This window comes from Choloepus didactylus, chromosome 4, assembly GCF_015220235.1.
Source record: "Choloepus didactylus isolate mChoDid1 chromosome 4, mChoDid1.pri, whole genome shotgun sequence".
Taxonomy (NCBI): Eukaryota; Metazoa; Chordata; class Mammalia; order Pilosa; family Megalonychidae; genus Choloepus; species Choloepus didactylus.
Genome location: NC_051310.1, coordinates 170,630,951 through 170,650,069, shown reverse-complemented (window position 1 = coordinate 170,650,069; position 19,119 = coordinate 170,630,951). Strand labels below are relative to the sequence as shown.

At 35.4% G+C, this 19,119-nt stretch overlaps 1 long non-coding RNA gene and 1 pseudogene across 1 annotated transcript in view; one reads left to right on the top strand and one right to left on the bottom strand.

Annotated features, from left to right (window-relative positions):
• Positions 1–2,847: 2,847 nt before the first annotated feature.
• The window catches only part of LOC119532423, a 73,584-nt gene continuing 57,312 nt past the window's right edge, over positions 2,848–19,119 (bottom strand). The window contains exon 3 of the long non-coding RNA XR_005216533.1: positions 2,848–3,383. This is a non-coding gene — a long non-coding RNA (uncharacterized LOC119532423). The remainder of the gene's footprint in view (positions 3,384–19,119) is intronic.
• Positions 8,806–9,262, top strand: LOC119532422 (annotated as a pseudogene).

Genomic DNA, 19,119 nt, shown 5'->3' with positions numbered 1-19,119 from the left:
CTTATATAAAATGGGTTGATGAAGAAACTTTGAGGACACTATATTGAGTGAAATAAGACAGACACATAAGGACAAATATTTCAGGGTCTCACTGATATGAACTAATTATATGTAAACTCATAGACATGAAATGTAAGTTATCAGGATACACAATGAGGCTAAAGAATGCGGACTGGTTGCTTATTACGAGCAAAATGTTCAACTAGGTTGAACTTAAGCATTTGGAAATGGACAGAGGTGATGGTAGCACATTGTGAGAATAACTAACAGTGCTGAATGGTGTGTGAAGGTGGTGGAAAGGAGAAGCTCAGAGTCATGTATGTCACCAGAAGGAAAGTTGGAGGTTAAAAGATGGGAATGTATAAAACAGTGAATCTTGTGGCAGACAATGTCCTTGATTAACTGTACAAATATTAGAAATCTCTCTCATGAACTAGAACAAATGTATGACACTATAACTGAAGTTAATAATAGAGAGGCCTATAGGAAAAACATACATACCTGCTGCAAACTTTATACTACAGTTAGCAGTATTTTAACATTCTTTCATCAACAGTAACAAATATACTAGACCAATACTATGAGTCAATAATGGAGGGGGTTGGTTAGGAGTATGGGAGGATTTGAGTTTCCTTTTTTTGTGTGTCTTTATTTCTTTTCTGGAGTAATGAAAATGTTCTAAAAATTGAAAAAAAAATAGCTGTGGTGATGGATGCACAGTTGTATGATGGTACCATGGGCAAGTGATTGTACACTTTGGATCTTTGGTTAATAGTATGGTATGTGAGGAACCTCAATTTTAAAAATGGAAAAAAACTTTAACAGTAGCATACTGTAAGTATCCTCCCGCAATTTGCTTTCTTCCCCCACTTACTAAAATGATATTAAGAATTATCCATGTTCATGTAATTTTTCATAGACTCATTCATTCATTCCATAGAATGAATATATGAAAATTAACTTATTTAAATAGGTTGCCAGGGGATAGATTAGGCATAGAGAATGGGGAGCTGATGTTTAATTTGAACAGAATTTCTATTTGTGTTGATTGTAAAAGTTTGGAAAAGGACTGTGGTGCTTGTGTGTGTAAGTAGCAGCACTGAATTATGTAAGTGAATATGGTTGAAAGGGGAGATTTTGGATCATGCATGTTGCTAGAATGAAAATTAGAAGATAAAACATGGGACTATATAACACAAATGAACCCTGTTGTGGATGATGGACTGGGATTAATAGCACCAGTATATGACTATTTTTTCATGAATTATAACAAATACATAACACTAATACAAGGTGTTAATATTAGGATGGTATATGGGGAAAACACCTAATATAAACTATGGACTATAGTTAATAGTACTATTTTAATATTCTTTAATAAATTATAGCTAAGGTATCAAACTAACACAAAGTTTCAACAATAGAGGGGGTTGTACTGCTTTGTATATATTATGTCCCCCAGAAAAAGCCATATTCTTTGATGAAATCTTGTCGAGGCAGATGTATTAGTGTTGATTAGATTGGAATCCTTTGATTGAGTGTTTCCATGGAGATGTGAGTCAATCAACTGTGAGTGAAACATTTGATTTGATAATTTCCATGGAGGTGTTACCCCACCCATTCAGGGTGGGTGTTAATTGGAATTCATAGACGGAAAGACCTCAGAGCAACTGAGAATGACATCTTGAAGAGGAGCTGCTGCTAAGAGAAGACAAAATGCCCCAAGAGCAACATTTTTGGAGAACACCATTTTGAAACGCAACCTGGGAGCAAGCAGATGCCAGCCACATGCCTTCCAAGCTAACAGAAGTTTTCCGGACACCATTAGCCATCCTCCAGTGAAGGTAACCAATTGTTGATGCCTTACCTTGGACATTTTATGGCCTTAAGACTGTAAGTGTGTAACCAAATAAACCCCCTTTTATAAAAAGTCAATCCATTTCTGGTGTTTTGCATTCTGACAGCATTAGCAAACCGGAACAGGGGTATAGGGGAACATTGTAGCTTTACAGGACCTTTCTGTAAACCTACAACTTCTTTAATTTAAAAAAATAATAAGTTTTTAAACATTATGCTAAGCGAAAGAAACCAGACACAAAGTACTGCCTGTTATATAATTCCATTTATATAAAATGTAAATATAAATAAATCTGTAAGGACTAAAATAGATTATTGGTTATGTAGGGGTAGGGAAGGATAGAATGGTGGCTGCTGAGGGATATGGGGTTTTTCTTTTTTGGAGTAATGAAAATGTTCTAAAATTGATTGTGGTGATGAATGTACAATTCTGTGAATATACTAAAAACCATTGATAGTACACTTTGGATGGATTGTATGGTATATTAATATATCTCAAGAAAACTGCTCAAAAAATAGTGAAAAGGTAAAAGCAACCCAATTGTCCATAGATAGAATAATGGCTAAACAGAATATGGTATCGCTATACAATGGAATAATATTCAGCTGCAAAAAGGAATGAGGCTCTGATATATGCTACACGGATGAACCTTGCAGACATCATGTTGAATGAAATAAGTCAGAGACAATAGGACAATATTGTACAATCTCACTTATATAAGAATATGCAAATTCATAGAGACAGGAAGTAGAGAACAAGTTACCAGGGACTGGGGTGGAGAATGGGGAGTTGTTGGTTAATGGGTAAAGAGTTTCTGCTTGTGGTGATGGAAAAACTTGGCAATGGATTGTGGTGATGGTAGCACAACATTGTGACTATAATTAATACCACTGACATGTACACATGAAAGTGGTTAAAATGGAAAAATTTTTGTTGTACATATGATACGACAACAAAATTTTTTAAAATTAATTTATTCAATTCCCCTATTGGTAAAAAGTTTTCACTTTTTCACTATTACAAACAGTATTGCAATGGACATTCTTTTAATGTATCTTTGTGCACATGTGTAAGTATTTCTTTGGGGTTTATCTCCAGAAGTAGAATTGCTATAAACATTGACAAATTAAAATTAAATTACTAGATATTGAAAAATTGCTCCCCAAAGTGGTTGTCCAATGTTTACTCCCACTAGAGTTTGATTTCCCATTTACAAGTCAAACTTTTCAATTTTAGCCAATCTGATGGGTGTGGAATAGTATCTTATTGTTTTAACTTAAATTTTCCTGATTACTAGTTATATTGACCAACTGTTCATATGCTAATTTTCCATATTGAATTTTCTCTTCTGTAAATTGCCTGTTCTTATGCTTTGCCAATTTCTCTCTGGAGTTGTCTTTTTCTTTTGAATTGTAGGAGTTCTTTACATATTCTGCGTATACTAATTCTTTGTTGGTTTCATGCATTGCAAACACTTCCAGTAGTGAGACCATGTCTTATTAATCTTCAGCAACCAGAAGAATACCTGGAAGAATGTAAAATAAGAAAAAATGTGCAGAAAATTTTTTAAAATAAGAAGGGAGAAAGGTAAAGAGGAGAGTGCAATTTCACACATTGTTCTCACCAAGCTGTAGGCATTTGAAGAAGGCTTCACAATAGACTTGTTGGAAATAATAATCAACTCATTTCATTCAAATATCTGATTTATTGATTCATCAAAATTTTTACCATTGTAACTTCAGGACATTGTGTACTGTTGGTATTGATGATGATGGTGACTTTTTTTTAAAATTTGTTTTATTGTTTTTGACCAATCTGGCAACTATTTTTTTAACCAAAAGTGTTTTTTTTCCTTTGCCCCCTTTTTAGCAAGCTACTACAGTTGAAAAGCCACATAACTAGATAAATAAATGTTATCTTATGACCTCTTAAGATTGTTTCATTGCTGTTCTTTCTTTACCCACCCCATTTTTGCTGTAGAGCCACAATTACATAAAAGATACATATAGTACACGTTTGCTTTCCTCAGGCATAGGAATTATATTGGGGCTATTTCCATATAGCCAGTATTCTCCTAGACCTTCTCTGTAGATGCCAATTATAAGATTAGCATCTTTTCTCTCTCTCTCTCTTTGCTATTAAATAGTCACACAAAAGCTGAGCTAACAAATTACTCTCTCCATGGTGCTCAACAAAGACAGACAATAGATCATCATCATTTACTGTACTCAAATCCTATTAATCACTGATTAATGAGAACATGTCTATTGGGAAGAAATTACCAGAATATGGGCCTATTGGCTTGTTACTGATGTAACATCTGCTCTGGCTGTACCTTTAGTGTCATGTCATCTTTTATCACATTGAAATAATGTTTGCTCCAGAAACATAATTAAGATAATGGAGCAGATTCAGAGCCCTTTCCTTAATAATTAAAGAACTGGGGTTATATTTCTTAGTACAGTGGCTTTTAAAAACTAATTTCCCTCTGTTCTTGATTATTTCCTTTTTCTTTTGCTAATAATGCACTATCAAATCTTGTTTTTTTCTCTCTCTGTAAACTATGTGATTAATCCTCATTCTCAAAACTAGGACAAAATCAGAGCTTGAGCTCCTTTTTCTTTTTTGAGATAAAATTCACATAACATAAAATTCACCATTGTAACCATTTTAAAGTGTACAATTCAGTGGAGTTTCTTTTTTGCAATTTGAAATATTCCAAATTCAAAGTAATTCTTAGATGATGCTACAAGCTTTGTAAGGAGCATCAAGTACTGCATTTGCTCTCCTTAACCATCTACAATGTGCTGTTTTATGTTTTAATAGTCAAATATTTTTATTTTTTAAATATGTGGTTTCATCAACGTTTTAGTCTTCTGTTTTTAAGCTAATTTTATGATTTAATTGTAAGTATAGAAGTTAAAATTTGGGTTCAGACATTTAATATTCTCAGAGGTCTCCTATTGTCTTCTTGTCCAAACATGGGGTAGAACTGGGGGAACAAATACAAAGATAACCTAAAAAACAAAAACAAAAAACAATGGCATCTGTAATCAGATGATAAAAAAGAAGAATCACAATTATAGATTATAAACTTTAAGATGGTAATTGTTCATGTTATTAAAATCTAGGCTATGTACTTAGCACTCCTTGGAAGGCTTGGTGATTAGACCTCAGGGCTGGATAAGCTATGATCTAAGGCATTTTGATTAAGCCGTGATTCAGCACCACAGGGATAAGAACAGCTCCAAAACTAAGCGCTGGCGAGCACCAGCTGAAGGAGGAGGGAGGGGGATTGAGAAGAGGTTCTTAATTAAATTTTAATTATTGCTAATTAGAACTACTGTTTTTTTATATCCGCAACAAGTAAGACAGAGCTGATCTTGCCTTTTTATTATACTGCTAATTAGTTTCCAAGGAGAGGTTTGAAAGGGCATTCTCTGCTTTGACAGTATCCAAGTTGTTAGTTGAGCTCAGACCTGCAGATAGATCCCACCCTAAAGCTTGAGTTTTAATGTTCTTTTCTAGTTTTTATTCCAGACACTTCAGGAAACAAGCTGTTCCTATCCTATATTTGAAGAAATCCTTGAATTTTTTTTTCTTATTTATCCTATTTATTATACTTTCACATATTTCAAAGATTTTTGCTTAATCCTCTGCACACGTTAATATTTACATGAGTATATAGTCTCTGCTTGTATGAATTGTTAAATGTTAGAGATGATTTCTGTCAGATTTAAAAGAATAACCAGGTGTACACATAAAAAGTGATTGCTAGTTTTCTCTAGCAGTGAACTTAGTGTCTTACAATAGGTTTAAAAAAATCTAAATCCCTAACCTGAAGAGCTCCCAAGTTCTATTAAATACCATTTAAGAAGAAATGCTCTAAACCACACTTGAGACTGCAAAGCAGAAACCCTAATTGCAAGCTTGAGGGCATAATCCCAGAAGGTTCCCAAGACCCATTAGCATTATAACCCTTTGCAAAATATGAATCCTATTTTCTAAGCGCACACATTTCATAATTCTTTTCCCAAGATAGTAAAGTTAAGAGTTCTGAGTTGGTGCAACTCCCTGTGTTAATTACAATAAAATCCATCAAATGAAATTACATTTCTGGAATCAACAGCTTTTGGCCAAGCACACACACAGGCTTTGACAGCCTTCCTTTGCACTTGGAGTTACATTAACACGTGTTTGTTTCCTCACCTTTTACAGACACAAGAGCCCTGTGATATGTTAATTCACACCAAATTCCAATCCTTTCCCTGTCTTTATCTTCCCAACTCATTGATATGATGTGTCAACACCTTTCATATTGGGAAGAAAAGAATGCTTAGATAAGCTTTTGTTTTTAGTCACTTTAATTAAAATTAACAGAAACTAGAAAACAAAGAGTAAATAAATTAAATCTGCCTTTCAGTGTCATTTGCCATCTGCCCTGTCAATATCTGCTTTGATCTGAATTATTATAAAAAGTCATCTGGGTCTTTCTTACTCTGATTAGTCAATTAGCCACTTCTCACACTGGCTTAAAATGTGTTTTTTCAGGTCAGTGAGTTACCCTCACAACCTTGGAGTAGTTGACATACCAACAAATAAAGACTTAGATTTCCCATTTGTACTCAAAAATGTCTGCTGCTTCTTTGCCTTATTCAGTATTTGAAAACTCTCTAATACTTACATAGCTTTTTCTTCAAAAATCATAAACATTACATAATCATGTTTTATTTTTCTTTATTGTCTCTTTTTAGGTTAGTTATGGATCAGTTTATTAACCTCATTCTTACCAGAAAATTTGTCTAACTCTAGTTATACTCTTGCTGCAACTGGCTTATTATACTATTTTTACTTCCTCCACAACCACCTATATTAGAGATGCTTGAGTATTCCAAGCCCCTATGATTGACCATGGAAAGAACTTCTAGATCTGGTACATTTGAAGAGGATGGGAGTGAGCTAGGGAATAACAAAATAAAACAAGAGAATCACCTTGTACAAAATAATAATTGTGTGGCAAGAATTGAGGAGTCTGATTAATTCAATTCTGTGCACCTAAGGTCCCCTTCTCCACCAAAAACACAAAAAAAAACAAAAAACCATCTGGCCCAGTCACATTCAAGGACACCTTGGTACAAGTAGTTCTGCAATGCTGGAACTAAGTTTGTGATTTCCCAAAACTTGGAGTTCTCTAATCTTTTATTTTAAACTGTGGCAGGTTTAGTGAGTTATAAGGCAACAGCTTAGTCACAAATAGGGCATACTCAAGTGAAAGCATATGTAGTAGGTATGATCAAAAACTCATTTTATTTCTGTAAAAACATAATTTCTGGCTCCAGCCCCCCATATATCCTTGTCTAGTGGGAAAATTAAGATTAGTCTTCCCTAAAGCCTTTCCTCCACCTCTTCAGAACTGTGTCAAGATTCTGATCTTTTGCATTGCTAAAGCATTGGGATGGGAGCTGGTTCTGATAATCAGTCACCTCTGTACAAATACCACAGTTCAGTCATCCATAACCTTGTCTAAATGGCTCTTTCAATTTCAGCAGTTCTCTTCTATTTCATTTGCACATTTGGCACATGGAAATCTTCCTTGAAACTGACTAAATCCAATATGCCTAGAGGCAACAAGTCCTGTTTTATTCAGAGTGTTATAGGAAGCCAGGATTGGGACCCTAATGTCCTAGAATTCACAGACCTGTCTTTTCCTTCCCTCTAGCCAGTCAGGATCCAGCTCTAGTGTGTGTGTGTGTGTATGTTAGAGAGAAAGGGTACTGGAGAAAACCCACTTTCTATTCCACTTCTCTATGACGTTGTACCTCTACCTGAAAACCTCCTCCCTTTTACCTTCTTCAAAAACTCTAAATTTTCCCAAGGATTTAAGGTTTTGGAAACAAAGCCAAAAGTCTTAAATAATACCTCTGGTTTCTACCCTCTAGAGACCTTGAGCAGGCTATTTAGTTTGACTGAAAGGGGGTAAAAAAAAGAGATTAAAACATGTATCAAAAATTATTTGGCATACCTTACACCATACACTAGCAATATTCCAAATAGATACAAATCTAAATGTTTAAAAAAAAAAAAAAAGAACCATAAGAGTACTAAAGGGAAAGAGAATTCCTTTATAACCTTGGAATGGTGAAGAGCCTTTCTAACTAAGACTTGAAATTCAGAAGTCATTAAAGAAAAGAGTGATAAACTTAGCTACATAAAATTTTTTGAAGTTCTGCCTGGCAACAAATGTATATACCACATGCAATATCAAAAGACAAATTATAAATTGGAGAAAAATATTTGTAATTCCTACATAGGTAAAAGTCTAATCTCTAATCCAGAAGGGGCTAGCTCCCAAAAATAAAAATAGGAAAAAGACCATCAACCCAATTCAGTAGTAATGAGCTGAAGATAAGGACAGTTCACATGAAAGAAAATAAGTGTCTCTTGGACACAGAAGAATATACCCAACTTTACATATAACAGGAGAAATACAAATTAAAACTACACTAACCGACATCTAGGCAAATTTTTTGATGAAGGTGCCAAGTCCACTTGAAACAATAGCCTTCTCAACCAAAAACTGGATATCCACATGTAAAAGAATGAAAGTGAACCCCTACCTCACACCATACTTAACATTAACTCAAAATGGATCAAAAACCTAAATATAAGGACTAAAACTATAAAACTCCTAGAAGAAAACATAGGAAATCATCTTCAGGACCTTGAGTCAGGCAATTGTTTCTTAAACTTTACACCAAAAGCTCAAGCAACCAAAAAATAATAGGTAAATGGGACATCATCAAAATCAAACGTCCACGCATCGAAGGGCATTATCAAGAAAGTGAAAAGACAATCTACAGAATGAGAGAAAACATTTGAAAACCATATATCTGAGACCAAAAAAACCTATTTAAAAATGGACAAAGGGAGCCATTCACAGCCGTAGGAAGAAGATGTCAGTGGAGTCGTGCATTACCCAAGAGGAAATTAAGAAGGAACATAGAAGCCAATTAACTGGGAGAAGACATGCCTGCTGCTGCTGCAAGTCTTCACCATCAATAAAAACCACCACCACCAGATGAATGAGTTCCCCTGTGGAAACATGCCCTCCAGTGAGCGGCAGATCTACGCTTGTATGGATGCAATCTTGAAAGAACTGACTAGTAAAATTTTACCCAGAAGCCAGAAAGAAGAGCACACTTCAATTTGGCAATTGTTTTTACTGATCTTAAAAGACCTGGCTATCGACTAAAGGAGATTGGCAGCACCATGTCTGGCAGAAAGGGGACAGATGATTCCATGACCCTGCAGTTGCAAAAGTTCCAAACAGGAGATTATTTGGACATAGTGATAACCCCTCCAAATCAGGCACCACCTCCTTCTGGGTGCATGAGATCATATTAAATTTTTATTTACTATTTCTTGAATGTATTTTTCAGTCAGTTATGTTAAATAAAATTACACATTCTTTTCCTCCATTGATTATTGCCTTTAAGCCTTTAAACTGCTAAGCACATTGTAATGCATCTATTTAGGCTCAAGTTGACAGTGCTACAGTGTGAATATTAATAGAAGGTCCATATTGTTTCAAGCCCTTCTGTAAAATATGAAGAAAAGTGCTCACAGCATTCTGTGTAAAACTGTATTGTTAAATATATGTGTTTAATGAGCCTGAAAAGAAATGGACAAAGGACTTGAATAGATGTTTCTCCAAAGAAGAGATACAAATGACCAATAGGCATAGGACAAGATGCTCAACATCAGTAGCCACTAGGGAAATACAAATCAAAACTACAATGAGGTACCACTTCATACCCACTAGAATAACTGTTACTTTTAAAATGAAAAAAAAAAAAAAAGTGGATGGGGATGTGGAGAAATACAAACCCTCATACATTGTTGGTGGGAATGTAAAATGATGCAGCCACTGTGGAAAATCATTTGGCCATTCCTTGGAAAGTTAGGTATAGAATTATCATATGACCTGACAATGCCACTTCTAGGTATATACTCAAAAGAACTGAAAGCAGGAACTCCAACAGATATTTTCATACTGATGTTCTTAGCAGCATTATTCATAATTACCAAAATATGGAAGTGACCCAAGTGTTCATCAACAGATGAATGGATAAACAAAATGTTATATATACATACAATGGAATGTTACTCAGACATCAAAAGGAATGAAGTTCTGACACATGCAACAACATGGATGAACTTTGAAGACATTATCTTGAGTGAAATAAGCCAGACAGAAAAGGACAAGTATTGTACGATCTCACTGATATGAAACAACTAGAATAAGCAAACTCACAGAATCAGAATTTAGAAGATAGGTTATCAGGGGATAGGTGGGGATAGGGAATGGGAAGTTAAGACTTAAAACATCCAGATTCCTATATGGAATGATGGAAATGTTTTGGTAATGAATGGTGGTGATGGTAACACAATATTGTGAACGCAGTTAACAGCACTGAAATATATATCTGAATATGATTAAAAGGAGAAATTTTACATTATTTATTTTAAAAAATGTGCTTAAAAAATCCCATTGGAGTAAGATCTTGTTGGTTTATACAGGTTAGTGTGATGGCCCACTACATCCCAGAGTAATTTGGGCAGAGAATAAAAAATATTTGCAAAGCCCCCTTGAGGGACTGGAGAAAAATGTGGAACTATTAAACTTCCCCACCTGAGGAATTCCTGATATTTTCATGAGCATTGGGGACGACCAATTTAATAGACCAAGCCCTCAATCTTTGGGCTTGTCCTTATGAAACCTATTCCTGCAAAGAAGCAGCCAAGCCTACTTATAATTATGCCTAAGAGTCACTCTGAGAGAACCTCTTTTGTTGCTCAGATGTGGCCTCTCTCTCTGAGCCAACTCAGCAGGTAAACTCACTGCCCTCCCCCCTATATGGGACAGGACTCCCAGGGATGAAACTGTCCCTGGCATTGTGGGATTGATAAAGTCTTCTTGGACCAAAAGGGGGAATAGAAATGAAATAAAATAAAGTTTCAATAGCCGAGAGATTTCATATAGAGTCAAGAGGTCATTCTGGAGGTTATTCTCATGCATTACATAGATATCCCTTTTCAGTTTTCAGTGTATTAGTGTGTTTTGTTTGGTGTTTATTCAATAAAGTATTTAATTACTGCTAGGTGTGAATTGGACCCTGTTGCTAAGCCCCAGAAAGTGATCATAGCCCAGGTAGGGTTAAACTGCCATATGCACATGTCTTAATGAACTCTGAATGTTAAATTAACTGTATACTCACTTAAAAACCCTGAAACTGTTGAACTGTAATTCAGTGGCCTTGATTCTTTTTTGGTATGACTGTGTAATTGTGAAAACTTTGTGACTAACACTCCCTTTATCCAATCTACGGACAGATAGGTAAGAAAGTAAAGACAAAAAATGAATAAACAACAGAGAGGGCTAAGGGGTATGAGATGTTTTGGGTGTGCTTTTCTATTTTTATTCTTATTTTTATTTTTTGGAGTAATGAAAATGTTCAAAAATTGAGGTGATGAATGCACAAGTATATGATGATACCATGAACCATTGATTGTACCCTTTGGATGATTCTCTGGTATGTTAATATAGCTCAATAAAATTGCATTTAAAAATCCCATTAGAGTGAAAACCATAATGATGAACAGTTTAGTCTTTTTTTTTTAAAGAACAGTTAAATTTTTCTGTAATAAGTTGTTAAAAAAACTTATTAGAGTATAGATAGGCTTCTTTTTTCTCAAATAAGGTTGCAGTATAGTTCCTACAGCCAAATGCCACCACAAAAAATTCCAAGTGGCTTCCAACTGCTTGATCATATTTTCTGTACTAGGAGTACATTTAATTAAATACTGTTTGAAATAATATTAGCCAACAATGAGCTTGAAATATTTGGTCAGAAAGCAATAATTGTTTTAATTTTATTTGTACTACTGCATTTGCTCCTGATTATTAGTATCAACACAATGTGTTTTCCTCCAGTCTTGGACCACACAACATAGTGGAGAAGACAAAAGCATGAACTCTGGGTCAGAATTTCTATACAGATTCATGTCCTCACTCCACCACTTATTAATTACATAACCTTGGGTAAGTGATTTCACTTCTCAGTGCCTCTGTTTCTTCACCTGAAAATGAGGAGAATAGTACCTACCTAACAGGATAGTTCTGAGGATTAATCATTCAGTGCCTGCACATAGAAAGTGCTCAATGAGCCTTAAGTCCTATCATTATCATTATCTCTAAATATCAAAAAGAAAAAAATACAAGACTCCAAGGAAGAATATAAAAACAGAAACTTCATAAGACACACACACAACATACACACACAAACATACTCAAAAACAAAAGAAAAATGTTCTTCAAGATATTATTTTCCTCTAAGAGTTGTCTTGGTGAATTATTATCATCTTAGCATGCAGAGGGTTAGCAAGGTAGAGGAGCATGTGTAATTTGTAAAAGCACTGGACCAACAATATTTTAATATAATAAAAATTTTATTTTTTTATATCTGGGGAAAATAATCTATTGTTCACATAATGATAACAAAGAAAGTGAAGCTCGAGAAAGTTATTTTGTCTTCCCCAAAGTGGCATATCTCTTTAAAGAGTCATATCAGAATTCTGGAGGGCATGAGGCAGCAGGACAGATAGATAAGTGATCAGTTACCTTTATCAAACGGACTTGAGTTGGGCAGAAAATAGAGAAATATTGCCTTAAAATAAAGTAAAACTGGCCAAATTATCATAGGAAAGGGATAATCTTCTCCTTCCTCTGGAGAGGAAATTCCAACTTAAAAGAAGTTCCAACTTAAAAATAAAACCATTATTGGCTACCATCTCCACCACTGGGGTCCCCTTCTCATGAAGATAGATTTCTTTTGGCTGTTTGTTTTGGGGATAGGGAATAAAGATTAATCAAAAAATTAGATATTTTCCCCCAGGGAGTGAACTGGGACTGAATCCTCCATCTTCGCAGGCTTCCCATTGCAATAATGAAATTCCATTACATTGAAAATGATGTAATTCCCCATGGGTTGGTTGTAATCAGACTTGACCTATATGGGTATAGTGGTGATGAGAACTAAAGATTAAGGAAAATCATAGAAAGACAGCATTTAGATTTGCTTTAGTTAATTGAGTTGTACAATGTCCATTAAAAAATTGCTTCATTTCTAATAAGAAAAATATAAGGCAAAATAAATTGCAAAACATCTTAAGAATTCAGTGTACTCTGAATAATAATCAGGTTTTTTTCCTTCTTCCTCCTCCCTCCACCTCCATCCCCCCACCCCCCAACACTATTGATCAATTCTCATTATTAGCTCTTAGAAAAGCAGACAATCACTAGGACTAGTCTGGCTTCAGATAAGAGAGTCAATATTCTACTGTAGCAATCTGCCCAAAAAAAACATGATTCAGGCACATTTAAAGTGTGTCTCCCCAAAGAAAAGCAAGAAACAAAAGCCACTGAGAGAGTCCTCACTATTTAGTTTCATTGAACAACAGCTGCCTCTGACATTTCTAAGCCAGTCAGGATCCTCACCAGAAAATGCGAGTGAGCAAATGCAGAATGGCAGCAGACCATAGCACAAAGGCTGCCTGGTTCAGGAAGTTTATCAACTTCCCTCACCATTCTGCCCCTCCCTCTGTTCCCCACCACCTCATGAAGAGCTGACTTCATGATGATGAGGGCTCACAGAGAGTGTCAAGAAGGCAACAAGTGATAGGAGATACAGCAGTACCATCACTTAAGAAATAATTTATGAGGCACAGGGAAGGTAACAAATGAAGAATGCTTCTCTTTGATTTTGAAGAACCTTTGTAGTTACAAGACACAAGATAAATATTAAATACTTTTGTGTGTATGTGTATATGAATATGTGTGTATAAACATATATATGAAAATGCCTTTTTTGTAGTGAAAAATAGTCAAACACAAAAGGGAGAAAAGAAGAGTAACAAAATCAGGTTGCAACCTGGTCAGTGTCTGGAACTTTGGATATCTGTGTGACACCTGAAACTCAGAGCTACAGCTCAGCAGCTATGAATGTCAGTATTGCCTCATACAGCAACTGTTAAAAAAAAAGCTGAAAAAGAGTTCAGATTTCAATTAGAGTTATGAATGAAGACGATATGGTTAGGACTAAGACAAATCAGGCCAAAGGTAAAGGATAATACTGACTGTGTTTTAAAACTTCAATTTCTGTGTAAGACCAGGGGAAAAGATGTTTATTTGGTGCAGGATCTATATTTTCTGCAGTACACTAAGTAATTTAACTTGTACAGCTAGTTTATTCAAGCACCATAATTACATGGAACTTTGAATAGAAAGTGAGATCTGGTAAGTTAGTACAGGCTAGTGTGAAATCCTGACGCATCCCAAAGTAATTTTAACAGAGAATAAAAATATATTTGCAGGTCCTCCCTGAGGGATTGGGGGAAAACAGAGTAATGTTGGACTTCCCCACCTAGGTTATTACTGATATTCTCACAAACTTTGGGGACTAACAATTTAATAGGATGAACCCCTAAAACTGGGGCTTGCCCTTATGAAGCAAAGGAGAGTATAAGCCTACTTATAATTGTGCCTAAGAGTCTCCCCCAGAGAACCTCTTTGTTGCTAAGATGTGGCCCCCTCTCTCTCTCTCTCTCTCTCTCTAAGCCAAACCTGCAGGTAAATTCACTGCCCTCCCCCTACATGGGACATGACTCCCAGGGGTGTAAATCTTCCTGGAAATGTGGGACATGACTCCTGGGGATGAACCTGGATCCGGCATCATGGGATTGAGAAAATCTTCTTGACCAAAAGGGGAAAGCAAAATGAAACAAAATAAAGTTTCAGTGGCTGAGAAATTTCAAATGGAGTTGAGAGGTCTCTCTGGAGGGCATTCTTATGCACTATATAGATATCCCTCTTTAGTTTTTACTGTATAGGAATAGCTAGAAGGAAATACATGAAACTGCTGAACTGCAACCCAGTAGCCTTGATTCTTGAAGGTGATTGCATAAGTCTGTAGCTTACATGGTGTGACTGTGTGATTGTAAAAACCTGGTGGTTCACAGTCCCTTTATCCAGTGTATGGACAGATGAGTAGATGAATGGGGACAAAAACTAAATGAAAAATAGGGTGGGATGGGGGATGGAATGTTTTAGGTGTTCTTTTTTACTTTTATTTTTATTTCTTTTGGAATAAGGAAAATGTTCAAAAATTGATTCTGGTGATGAATGCACAACCAAATGATGGTACTGTGAATGATTGTACACTATGGATGATTGTCAGGTATGTGAATATACCTCAATAAAACCGTATTTAAAAAAATAAGATTACAGTGGCTAAGAGATTTCAAATAGAGTTGACAGGCTTACTCTTATGAAAGCTCTAGCCAGACATCCCAAATGGCCACAGTATGCTAAGCCCCAACCAACAGTAGTTCCCGGAATACATAGGTCCCTATCTGAGACTCTATAAAAGTTTCACTCACTAAGTTTATCTCTCAGAAGCTTAAATCCCCCAGACTGTTCATATGTGAGACAAGTCCTAAAACCCAGAGGTAACAGCCTCTTTAAGAATAACTGGATGCAGTTCCCTTCTTCTTTGTTGACACCCTTTTACAATATGAACAAGTTAGGGTGGTCACTGCCTAGACACCCCTGAAGATCGAGAAAGTGATTAGGTGAGAGGAAGAAGTAGCAACAGACAAGAAAAGATTCAAAAAGGATTATGAACACTGAATCTTTATATAAATATATTTTTTTAGATGCCAGGGTATTAGAATAGCTAGAAAGAAATAACTGAAATGGTGGATCTGTAACCCTTACCATTCTTTGAAATTTTCTCTATAGCTACTCATTAATTTATAATTTGAAAGTTATCACCTTTCTGTATATATGTTATGTTTCACAATAAGGAAATAACTGAAATTGTGGAACTGTAACCCATAACGTTCTTTGAAATTTGCTCTCCAACTACTTGTTAAATTGTACTTTGAATGTTACCACTGTTATGTATATATGTTAACTTTCACAATAAAAAATATATTTTAAAAAATGGTCAAGCATTGGCAATTTCATATCAATCAACCATATCAATATACTTACATTTTACAAACATAGCACAAACATAATCAGAATGGGGTAGAAGTACTATTGAAGAGATCCACTGGTAAGAAACCAGAGAGTAAATGGCTTATTCAGATATTGTTAAATGTGGAACAGAATGAGAAATCCATCTTAGATTAGTATGATTTAATAATATTTAGTACATAATTTAAATGATGGGACTATGCATTATATTAATACATTATATTACATTATATTAAATATAATTTAAATATTAAATTATATTTTATAAGGATATTTAAATGTTCAGGATATAGTAGTAATAAAAAAGATATAAACTGTACAATAAAATTCCAGTTCTATATTTTAAATGTGTAAAAAGACCAGAAGAATATATATGAAATATTAACAGAACTTATAGGTTTTTGGATTAGATGCTGTATAAACTTTCCTATAGCTTTAATTTTTTATCATTGCAGAAACTTCTTCCTTTTCTTCTCCCCCAAAAAATCCACAGGCAAAAGAATGAAAGTGGACCCCTACTTCACAACATATTTAAAATTAACTCAAAGTGGATCAAAGATCTAAATATAAGAACTGAAGCTACAAAACTCCTAGAAGAAAACATAGGGAATAATCTTCAGGACCTTGAGGTAGGTAATGGTTTCTTAGTCTTTACATCCAAAGCTCAAGCAACCAAAGAAAAAATAGATAAATGGGACATCATCAAAATTAAAATTTCTGCACGTCAAAGAACATTATCAAGAAAGTGATAATGTGACAATCTACAGAATGAGAGAAAATATCTGGAAACCATATATCAGACAAGGGTTTAATATCCAGAATATGCAGAATCCGTACAACTTAACAACAAAAAAACAAACAACCCAATTTAAAAGTGGGCAATGGACTTGAACAGGCATCCATTGAACCATTGTACAAGGCTGGTAGGAATGCAAAATGGTGCAACCATTGTGGAAAGCAGTTTGGTGGCTCCTGAAAAATATAAACAGAATTACCATATGACCTGGCAATCCCACTTTTTGATGTATATACCCCAAAGAATTGAAAAAGGGACTTGAACAGATACCCTTTATTCACAATAGCCAAAAGGTGGGGAAAAACCCACTATCAATAGATAAATGGACAAACAAAATGTAGTATGTACATACAATGGAATGTTATTCAGTCATAAAAAGGAATGAGGTTCTGATATCTGCTACAACATAAACGAACCTTAAAAACCTTATGTCAAGTAAAGGAGGCCAGACACAAAAGGACAAATGCACACGAAAAAATGTAATATTGTATATTGCATTACATTTGCATGAAATATCTAGAACAGGCAAATTCATTGATAGAGACTAGATTAGTGATTAACGGGTGCTAGAGAGAGGGCAATGAGGAGTTGTTGCCTACTGGGTACAGGGTTTCTTTTTAGGGTGATGAAAAAGTTTTGGAAATAGTGGTGATACTTGCACAACATAGTGAATATAATTAATGCCACTGAATTGTCCACTTAAGAATGTTTAAAATGGAAATTTTATGTTATATATATTTTACCATAATAAAATAAAAATAAAATCCCAAAGAAGTTCATATAGATTAAAAGAAAGGGAGGGGACATTCCAAGTATATGGAATGTGGTGAGCAAAACTATGGGGGTGGCAATGGGCTAGACATTGCCTGGGTGTAGTGATTGAGCCAATCTCACTGATGTAAGATTTCCCAGGAGAGACTGGTGAAAAAGAAACTTAAAAAGGTAAACTAGGATCTCCAAAAGTCCTTGAATTCCAGTTTAACTGGTTTCCTGAGCCTGAAATAGGAGAAGGATGAAAAAGCCTAAGATACTACGGTGCTCCTGTCAGGTCTGCTTTGAGAGCAAACCCTAACAACAAACCAAAGCAATGGGATATCAGGTCTTAGTGAATGAAAGATGTGAGTCAGGGAATCTATTCCAGATGCCAGTCTGCTAAAACTTTAGGGAAGTTAGAATGAGAAAGCAAGGGAATTACAATGGGGCAGCCAGGTTGCAGTAAATCTCATCAAGTTGAAGCCACAGACTCCTCTTAAGGAAAGATTCTTAACCAAGGTATCAGAATCATTTGTAACAACTTCCAGAGTTGTTCCTTCTGGGGACACACTCAAAGAAATGGCTATAGGCACCAGTTGTGATTAAGTACTTAGAGCTTATCATTTCCTATGCCAAGGAGTTCAGATGATTGATCCCACAAAGATCTCCACAGTCCTAAGTTAACATCTCTCTCCCAAATCGTCAAGGATATATAGAAGTTCAAGAAGAGCTACCGTCTATGTAGTTCTTGGATGGACAAAGTAGAGCTATTCAGCAAATTAAAAAGACATCACTCATGCTACAATGCTCATGTCCTTCAGACCACAAGCTCTGTTCCTGGAAGAGGCCAACACTTCCAAACTCAGTCAGGGCTTTTTTTTTAACACAGAAAAACCCTAGATCAGTCTCCCTGATGATAAGAATCTCAGATTCCACCCAAACCAAGATCATCAATCACGATATCCAGGGAAGACATCTAGTAATCTGCTCTAGACAAAAGCTCTCATAACCTAAATATACTTCCCTCTTTAACAAACCCCTAAACCTAGTTCATTTTGGTAAAAGAGCTCCTACAGTGATGACAGCCTTCAACCCTGCCTGGGAGAGGCCTGGCACCCATAACTTCTAAGAAGGCATCTCCACCAAGTATGGACTTTCTATAAGTTGAGTCAAAAACAGACACAAGTTTGCCCTGTTCTTCCAGTAAATCTTCTAATACAATCTCAAATCCTTTTCTGAAGGAGGTAGGAAATAAAGAGAAAGACAGGCAAATGGACCCTCACCTGGAAGTGGTTATAGAACAGAATATAAGAGATCCTAGCACCTGTATCACCTCAGCAGGAGATTTCATGGGATTGTGGACCCATCTGGTACTTTCAATATTCATCTAGAAGCCTTCTCCAGCCACTTTACTGATACGGTCCAGAAAGATTCTTCTTTAAAAATAAAAAAAAAAACTTTATCAAAAAATTAAAAAAAAAAAAAAAAACATTTCAAACAAAACAAAGGAATAAGAAAAACAAATATCCTAAAATAACTACATTGCTTCCAATATGCTCCTACCATACCCCAAGAAAATTAATGAACCATAGTCATTCCTGAGCATTCCAGAAA